This window comes from Triplophysa rosa, linkage group LG13 (assembly GCF_024868665.1).
Source record: "Triplophysa rosa linkage group LG13, Trosa_1v2, whole genome shotgun sequence".
NCBI lineage: Eukaryota > Metazoa > Chordata > Actinopteri > Cypriniformes > Nemacheilidae > Triplophysa > Triplophysa rosa.
Window position 1 is genome coordinate 9,429,258 of NC_079902.1, and position 10,723 is coordinate 9,439,980.

Sequence of the window (10,723 nt, forward strand, 5' to 3'; positions counted from 1 at the left end):
TGAAACAGTATTCCTAATGGCCGTTTATTATATTTCAGGGTCAGGAAATGCTGTCCATGACTAGATCTCTATTCCAATTCACGAAGGCTCATTTTTCTCAATTTGATCTGATTCAAAAGACTTTCAAATAGTGACCATTAGCTACAGAGAATTCCTTCTCTTGTTTCTGTCAGCTGGTTGAAACAATGTGGTCATCTTACCATCCATTCACCCGTCATCCATGTCCGCCCCGCCCCTTGGCAGAATAATCGTCTGTCACAGTCATGGAGGAATGACCTTAAGTTGTTTTTGTACGTAGTGTGAACGCTTTGCGCAAATGATGGAGATCAAACATGGCAGAATGGGCCTGTTTGTTTCAGCATCAAAACATTTGTTTAAAAGAATGCAAATGATTCCCTGTCTGATGATGCGTTCCTTGAGAGCACTTTTGTATGGCTATGTTTACGGATGAGCTTCTTAAGTTGTCCCCTCTAGCTTGTACGGGCAATAATGGAACTCTTCTCAATTTTATCATCAGAGAATTAAATGGCTTCTGTCTGAAGTGTGTATTTTCGAGAATGAGGAATGGGTTTGTAACTATGTTTTTGGTGCAGAGATTTGCATAAAAGCCCCTCAGTCTGGTAAGTTTCGAGCGGATTGTGGCTGGAGAGGAGTTACAATGTGAGACAAAACGCAAGCCTCGGGGGAGAAGGTGAGCTTCTGTATGTCTGGCTATGAAAGGAGTAAATCTGACTTGGTTGGTAAACAGAGGCTCTGGGGACTGCTTTACTTTTGCATGTGCACTACCGAGGAACGGATATGGCCCGCTGTGAGTCTTATTTGGAGAGTATGTTTATTAAATCCAGTCAAACAAATGCTAATAATTCATGAGCAATGCAAACACATTTGTTGGAGTGGTTTAAAGCAAAAATCGCATTTTAGATACAGAATAAATGCTAGAGAAAACAAGCATTTGTATGATATTTGATCATCTTGATATTTTGATACATTATGTGATTTTTTATGTGACATATACTGAACTGTACTGTGTGTGTGTGTGTGTGTGTGTGTGTGTGCGTGTGTGCGTGTGTGTGCGTGTGTGCGTGTGTGTGTGCGTGTGTGCGCGCGCGTGTGTTGAGGGTTGTTTCTACTGTAAAATCTCATATACTGTAGGCTACTTACACAATCTTCAACGTAGTAAGAGTTTGTTCTATAATGTTGCCATTAGCTATTACATTTAGATGAAAATATTAGGAATGATTAAATTCTTTTTACCTCCTTTAGTTTCTCTTTTAATTTCCATGCGTCTTTTCACCTCTACGTCTCTCCATCGAATTTGGTTTACACAGTGTTTGATTCAAAAGCAGAAAAAATGAGAACAAGGATGCCTGTAAATGCTGTACATATGTTACAATGGGCCGCAGCATGTGGAACTGACAGCTTGAACAGATAAACATGTGACTTGTTGAAGCTTCTTCCTGCTTCAAAGCTCAAATTTTGGATGTTTCAAACCATGCAGTATAAACGAAGAAACAAACCCGAATATGAAGACGAAAACAGGAATATAAACTGGAACAAACCACCCTTATTGTATCAATTGCATTATTATTTACTGCTGGAATACTCAATTTTGATTGGCCAGTTACAACATCCGTCAGATGTTCATCAATAACCACAACATTAAGAGATATTGCACTCATCCAGTATTTTGGCTAGGTAAATGTGTCATTACATATTTTCTGTAAACACAAATGATCATTTTTTTCAGAGCTATGATACATTTAAATGTGTTCATGGGACTATTCTCTAACAATAATCAGTCAATTAATAACATTGACGATCATTCATAATTCATTTATGGACAATAATTCACGATAAAATAACATCACAAATCAACATACACTTTTAAAGAAGGTTCTTTAAAAACCAGAGCATTGTGTTTGATGTTTTCTCATGAAAAGCATACCTGTAATTTGTCTTCATCAGCCTGCATGGATGTCCCCGGTTACACACAGGCTAGCCTGAGGAGGATCAAATCAACTCCACAATTTTCAGAAATGACAGATCCAATTTTATGTACCTCCCCGAAGCATTCCCTAACTGTTGCTGTGTTGACCTCTCACCCGTTCAGCGGCGCTCTCCACGGTACAGCTGGAGTCGTGTAAGATTGCGCCGGATCTCGTGTAAACTCTTTTAGGTTTGTCAGCGTACATTTAACAAATAAGAACTGACAATATCAAAGCGGCCAAGCGGCCCTAGATCACATGCAAATGGCTCGACAACTATTTGAATTAATTACTTTGAGTGTGATCATGAAAACACGGTTTGTGTACGTATCGCTTTGTGTCATCAGTGTATTTCTCTTTGACAAATGTTTACTCTGCCTTTTGTTGTTGCTCTTGTTTCTTAAAATACCCCTTCTTGATCATCAAGAAGTGATTGCTATCCCTCAGTATCGGTCACACCTCATGTTATTGTTGGTTTATAATAAATTCATCAAAAAAACATTCGCACAAGTTTGTTCGTTGTTAGTAAAGGAACATTTCTTCCTTCAGTGCTGTTGTTCTTACCAGACCATGACTCTCTGAACTCAAATTATTAAACCAAACATCACACACTAACTGGCATCTGTACTCGCGTTTGCTGTTATAGGCTTTCTTGAGTGAGTACCGCATTAGTTACTTGTAGAAGTTTTTGCTGTTGTTTACAATTGATCCAGATAATCAGTTACAGAAAACAAAGCAACAAAGAAGAAAGTTTCACTTTTGGGACAGCCGACTTCAGCAGGCGAAATAGTGCCCCAGATTTGATGGTGAGACTATTTCGCACTTCTCATGGCAAATCTCACGAGACAACGTTCTGCAGCAAACACTTGTCAAATGACATGTAATAAAACGAATGGTTTTGCTTGGGGAAAACAGACACCTTTTTGTTTTTATCAAATCCTCAGATTATTATTTGATGTTGTACGATGAAAGAAACTAAAAAATATGTATCGCGGGCTTTCATGGTGCATCTTATAAATCAAACAGATCTCCGCCCACCAAACCTGTCTAAAATCAGCATGATAATTCACAATTGTTTTTTTTCTTTTGTGCACTGGTTCACGTATGGACATTTGCACTTGCGTAACAGATTGCCAGAGCCATATAGAAAACAGCAGATGAGCGGCAGGGCTGTTTGAGAGCACATGTCAGATGGGACATGAGGCACATACAGAAAGCAAAAAAAAAAAAACAGGGTGTGATGGCACTGAAGCAAAGATGCACCAAGAGAATGTGTCAACGAATCAAAGTGCTGACATGTTGAAAGGAAAGATACAAATGTAGAAAACACACAGTATTGCACAGAAAACAGAGGGTGGAAAAGTCAAGCATAATCTAATTCACTGGGATATTTTGAACTTCTGCCCACACAAATGTTAAGCGCTAGAAGTAGGTATCGCCTAGGTCTCAAAGGTTAGAGTCATCCCTCGGTTTTGACCTTTTTTGACTGTTTCAACGTAGTATCCATTTGCTCTTTTTATAGCTTGGAGTTATCAAGCTATACCATTCTTTGTTTGTTTGTTTATTTGATTGATTCATTCATTGTTCCTGACAAAGGTTTATTTACTATTTACACAATGCATTTACCTCTAGCACTACAATAGAAATGAAATGAAATCTGTCCGCATACAGCATCCTTTGTTAAAAAAATGGAAATTCGTGTTTCTTTTTGTGGTTGAAGTCCTTGCGAATCTGTTACACTTGTGGTTCTCAATGACACGTTTGATGTGCCAACGCTTTATGCATCATCTTATCAAGTTTATGTGCCATTTAATTAATTATTTTTAACTGTTGTTTTGGGTATTATTTTTAAATCACCTTATTTTCCATTAGTCAACAAATTGTCAGTATACACAGTAAGAATAATGCTGATGATTGGCAGAGGTGCAGTTTTAATGTGGCTTCTGAAAACTGTCCAATTGTGTTGTTTAATGCCAAACACAGTCATATCAAAATCATTTTAATTCAGATTTGACCATAATCGGTGTTCTGAACTCTGTAATTAGTATTTCCATTTCCACCAGTTTACTTTGACCCACACAGGCTGATTTCTGATACTGACCGAGTAATCAACCAATCACAGTGTTAAGTCATTCCCCCTTATTTTCACACCACAATGAGAGCACAATATGTTCAGCGAACATTAAAAAAAAAAAAATCAGTATTTACTTAATTTCAACCCGACATTTGTTTGAGAAGGCACAACCTTTCTTTTCCCCTTGGAGAAAATGCCCTGAGGTATGTAACTGTTCAAAGCACATTCAGCATTTCAATGCTTGTAACCTAAGAGAAGATGGTGTGAGTTCCTTTTTTAAAGCATAGTTTCTCTGTGTAAAAATGCCTTTGAGGATCCTTTATTTGCCATGCACTGAAGAGTCCATAGTAACCTTATTCAAAGTGTTTGTGTATACCTCGTGCTATGAGAGAAGCGTACAGCTGAGGTAAAAATGTCGAAACCAGTCCTCTTTTTAACTACAGAGTAATCAGGATTTACATTATACTGTATGTTCCATCTTGATTCAGTTAAGGCTCTCTTTGTTTTTGAGTAAGTTATTTTTTTGGTCAAAGATGCGAGTCAGTCCTCTAGAAACAATCTCAAATGAATGAACACAAATAAGTACTCCTCTGTGCTGTAGTGGATGTACATATAAGTGCAAAGGTGAAGGTTACTGTTTAGATTGGTATTTTAAAGATTCTACTCATATGGCACGATGTACGGTTACGAAAGTTTATGAATCATTTGGAATTACCTGGATTTTCATGTTGATCATTTCTAAAATGTGGTCTGATTTTGGTATATGCAAGTCAAAATTATAGACGAAAAACTATGGGCCAGATAAGACATGCTTTTTAGGGCGTTAAATAAAGCCACAAATACCAGTACAATGACGAGAGCAAACCTTAGTACATCGTGTTGCGTGATTCATTTAAATACCCATAATTATCCCATAACGGTTGCGTCTGAAGAGGAAACAATTACAAATGCATATGCAATAAGGTCAGTCGCAAAAACAGCTGTCCATGCCTTTTCAGCACAAATTTTCACTGCGTGTCTTAAGTAAATCCTGACAGTAATTTTTTATGCTAAAGGAGGCCTTTGCGCTGGGTAAGCTGTTAGTAAACCTGGCCCTATATGGACAAAAGTGTTGAGGCAGCCCCCTTCTAATAAAATGTTCCAGTAACATCTATTCCAGTAATTCTACTCAAAACAAATATTAATGTTATACCATACAATACCTTTTTTAAGGAGATTTGTTTCCATCTTTGATGCAACAGTTGGAAGGGTCTTTTTCTGTTTTGAATCTGTATGGTTGTGCTCATGGAAATGACTAAAGTTTTCAAATCTGTTCATTACAAAGGGGCGTCCCAATACATTTGTCCACATAGTGCACATTTTTATTAATGACTTTGAGGAATCATTCATAGTTTCAGGCTGGAAAAAGCACCTATATGTTAACAACTTTCCCAAAAGCTAATTGGAGTGAGGTACTGTATGGGGCATTTTAAAGGTGACCTGCCATTTAAATCAAGGCACTGGTTACTGAAATGTCTTTTACTCTCAAGTAATATTGATTTAGTTTCAAAGTATTCCAAAGAGATCAACGCTGTCTTGCAACTGTACTTGAAGCACTCACACAGCATCTGGCTTTACTTTTATGATCATCTGATTTGATTCATGACACGAGTTAGGAAATGTTTTTAAATTGGTTGTAGCATCTAAAAATGAAACAAGGAGCGTTCTATACCATTTTGTAGTATAAAGAGAGTGAGTAGTGTGTTCACATTGAAAATTCCAATAGGAAGAAGTGCAACTCGCATACCCGGTTGATGCACTCACCCAACCAAAAATATCAAGAGTGGAACATCGGACACATCATGCACTCAACGGAAGCAGTTTTGCTTACGCAATAGAAGAGAGGATGGGGACTGCGGAGACAAATACGCTTCAGTCAGACGGTGACTGAGGTCAACAGGAAAAACTGAAAATCAAAAGTGTACATGTTGACTTTCATTGTGTTATGCATTTAATGTCACCTGCTATTGTCTGTGTAATACTCTCGGTTAGTAAAATGCATGACATCTGTTTTATAATTGTAGATTAAAATGCTGTCATGTTATTTTATATAGGACCCGGAATGGTGAAACATACTGTACATCATACATTAAAGTAATCCAAATGACTTGAGTTAGTAAGTTTGCGAGAGAAAAATATATTTTTTAGCTTATTTAGTAAACAAATGTAAACCAGCCAATCTGAATCGGATCATATCTGGTTGAAAAGTCATATACAGTTCATCTGTTATGGTGAGTAGATTATGAGAGAATTTTCATATTCGGGTGAACTATTCCTTTAAATCTCCTCAGCTATGAGAAGCCAAGCGTTGAGCTGTAATTTTCCTCCGGGGTGTTTGCATTTCAGATGCCAGTTGTGGCCATACCTGCCACTGAAATTCTTTTACCTCATGCTGATCCCTTTTCCAAATGCGCAATCAATTCAATTGTCATGATCGTGGGCCTTTTCTTCCTCAGTGTCCCTCGCCGGACACCTTAATATTATTCCGATCTTGCCGCTGATATTTATACGGCAATATGAAAGTCAATGATATTTTGGGGAAGGAAATTATTACAATTAAAATTCAACAGAGAGGAGGAGAAGATAATGATGGCCGAAATAAAAGTTATCTTTGCCAATTACTCCAAGCTTCCTTATCAAGGATAATATGACCAACCGGCTTTCTGGAATGCTGATGAGATGACGGCACATGTCTTGGTCACCCTTGTCTTGTCCTTCTGTTTGATAAACATGTAAACAAAGCTTGTACAGTGGCGTCCAACAAATGTATGTACAAGCTTGACCTGGTGTTCGTTTCTTTAATACAAAAACAGCATTATTTGATTTGTTTTATATTTCAATACGAATTTACTGTACAAAGGAGAGTACGTGTAGTTTGCTTCATTGACCCTGAAGTAACATGTAAATGACCTGCAACATTTCCCTAAATTTGTATAATTCCTCAGATGGTGTGATAGATTTGTTTAAAAAGGCCGTCGCCTCTGTAAGCCTCATGCAAATCCGGTTTGTATTAGGTTGATGTTCTACGCTGGCTGTAATCATAAAGTTGACCGAAAATAAACTTCAGGTACACTGTAAACACAGAGCCACCTTAGGGCATGGCAGTGTAAAAAATGATCTTTATCCCAAACACGGGGAGGGTTACTGGTACACTACAGGTATGTAAGAATTATATAAAAATGTCGGTGACTACACAATTACGCCCCTCTGGCAAACAGGTCTTTTTTGGGCTTGCTGCTGATTATCACATTTATCTAGATGTCTGTGAGCACTGGGGGAAGCTGGTCCAGAAGTTTACTACCTGGCAGCAACCTCTCATGGGACATGCCACACCTGCTGGGCCCCAGATGTGTTCCCTCATGTTTTTTAGGGTTCTGGCCTGCAGAGAACTCCCACCGGGTTTTCCCATTACTGCTGAGAGAGAGCAAGAGTGTGCGCTAATGTACAGTACATCTCCAAAAGTGGATAGTGGAATGCCCAGCGTGGGGCGTGAAAATGTTCTTAGATGTATGCAGTTATTATTTGAGAGAAATTCACATACGTTTTTATCACGGAAATGATTCGTAATCGTTTGAAGTGATGGGGGCGGCATTGATTCGAACGTGCTACCTTTGCTGTTAATTATGCAAATCAGGTAACGCTGCAAATGCGGCCCACACAATTAGTGCTGAAAGCAATTAACACTGCACAATTCCCCGTTTCACAGGCTGGTTTGGAGTCGATTGTGGAGGATGCTGCAGACTGAATTGTGATCCGGCATATTTTAACAGAACTGTACAGCATCTCTTCACCACTTAAAGTGGATCTTTCAAATAGCAACATGTCCAAATATAATGCTATGAAGTTTATGTGATGAATCATCACAGCCATTATCAACAGTATATTTAAAGAAAGTGTTCTAAACAAAAGGCACAAGCTATGCTATGATTTGCATAGAAAGGAGGAGCTGGCAACAATAACAATGGATTATTTTAAATAGTCATGGTTTTGCATTGAAATCACAACTGTGCACTGATATACAGTACAAAAAACACAATGTACTATATGCATTTATGTATTTTTAAAAATGCACAATTTATGACTGTCATGAAACAAAAACATGTAAATATATTGGAAAATGTAACGCAATATATTAAAAAAACAATTTGTTTTGCGATTCCTTATGTATCATTCACTACATTGTAATATTCTAATATATTTTGTATTATTCTTTATATTTACAAATATATACCAGCTTACTTAATGTATGAAAACCTGTTTTCTTTGCAAAAGAAGGGAGGTGTGGATTCGCTCTTCATCTCTCCACGGTAGATAAGCTCACACATGAGTTAGAAAACAAGAGTTATATGTCTTAAATGACATCACCGTGATATGCATATGGATATATGACTATGCTTCAATGATTGCAGATGGCCATATTTATTAAACATCCTTTGATGATCTTAATGAAAACAAACTTTTATTCAGGAACCTTTGGATATTCAGCCCAGTCTCACGGCAGTTTGTGACACAAACTGTGTCACTTTAGAATCTATTGATTTGTGTTCTTGCACATTTTTGGGGGATCCTGTCAAAAGTTGTGCATATTTTACAAGGTGGGTAAGCCACCCCTTATCCTCTAATTTTAGAAGCGCAAAGGTTCATTTTGGTTTAAATTTTATGATAAAGGCCCACCCTAACCCTGCCCCTAAACCAAACGCCAGAACCGAATGCTTTTAGAATGACGTGCATTATAACAAGTCCACAATGTGTTTACGTGTTCATCCAAACCACAGACTTGACACACTACTTTTAAAATCGATCCTAGACACATTAGACATAGTGATCACACGCTACTAGACTGTCAATCCAGCTCAAAATATTAAAATACCCTGTCTGAGTGTAAAAAGTCAGAGTATAAGCATCACACACAGCAATTTTCTGTGATATCTGTCAACTCGGACTGTCCAAAATCTGCAGGCTGGCAAAAGTTCATGTTATGTTCTTCAGCCTAAAGAAGTGTAGAAACAATTTCATGCAGTGGGTAAAAGTCGATGTTCACGTCAATAGAAGACTCATTTAATAGGCTCATAAAGTATTGTCCAATGCATATTCTGTCATCACTTTCCAAGATGACAACAACATTAAACAGCTAAATATAGCTGTTGTGAAAGGGAGTTTTCTGTTTTTGAGGTTCTTAAAGCATTACAAATCCCTCCAAGGCATTTGACTCACATCTTGCCGTATTCTCTTCTCTCTGCATATAATCTTCTACACTTGAATGACACAGACAGGTTCAGATACACTCCGCCCAAGGTGAAATGATTTCTGAGGAGAAATTGGTGAAAACTGAGCAGGGCCCTGATAGCGATCAGAGGAATCCAAGCGGCCGTCTGCGAAGCTTCCTGTTTGCATTTGTCTCCTGATAGGGATGGGGCTGGCACGGGTTGACGTGTGTTGGCGACTGGCCTAATGTTGGCTCTCTGGAGTTCCGCAAGATGCTAAGAGAAACATCCAGGGCCTGTCATTTGCCACGAATGTTGCCTACAGCGACCCAGAGGCTCTGCTTCTGTAAGAAAGACATTGTGCCCAGAGGCCATTTTGATTTTCCGCTATCCCCTCTCATTTTATTTTAGTGCGAGATCTAAAGTCTAACGCTTAAAAAGTTGTTCTCTCAAGTTTTCCTCGTGTGAAGCTTTGTGCTGTTGAGGGATGTTTCTTTGATTCACCTTGCATTTTGTGAGGGAAGTTGAAGCAAGAGATGTTTGTAGGCAAGCAAATAAAAAGTGTTCTCTTGAAAGGTGTCTTTTGTTAGTAAAGATGTACCATCTTTAAATAAAGATGGTACATGCCTATTGGAACAAAGCAGTAAAATGTAAAAGTACATGCCAGGGTGTTGCAATGAAGCTGCTGGGATGTCCTGGTGGGTAGCTAGAGCGTTACTTGGTGGTTGCTAACCAACCAAAATCAAAACAGGCTTCCCACAGTTCTTCACAATAACCTCATCCATAGCTATGGCTTGTGTCTGTTGTTGAAAGCTATAGGATTCCTATAGGAAATGTTTCAAGTCTATAGGATGTATTTTTTATCACCTGCCAGGACAGTCCAATCACTTTGGACAAAAGCAACAGCAAAGCACACACTTTGAAGTATCAATGCACTAATGTTTACTTCTAAAAAATGGACGAATGGACTATACAGTTTATACCCAGAAAATGACAACGACAGTTGATACCTTACGAAGATCAGCACAAGGTCACACTGAAAACAAGTTCCAGGCCTCCTTTGGTGACAGCTGTGGGTCTCAAGAAATCTCTCACATGTGATAATATCTGTACCCATGCTACATGAGCATAAACACACACACACAAAAACATTGCATGCCACGATCAAAAAGCATCTCGGCTATGAAGCAGAATTGAAGGAGGGGATGAAGAGTCTGCTTTGCTGGTGGCTTGCAATTCTCTGAGCGAATTGTAAGCAGAATTCTGAGTCAGGGCATCTGTCTTTGGTATAAAGCTCAGATGAGTTGTCAAACTTTCATGAAACACGATAATGTAAGAAGGTTCACTAATTAATGGTTATATTTAATTAGATTTAATCAGATCTGAGTTGTGCGAAAATGAAAGGAATAGTTCATGTCGTT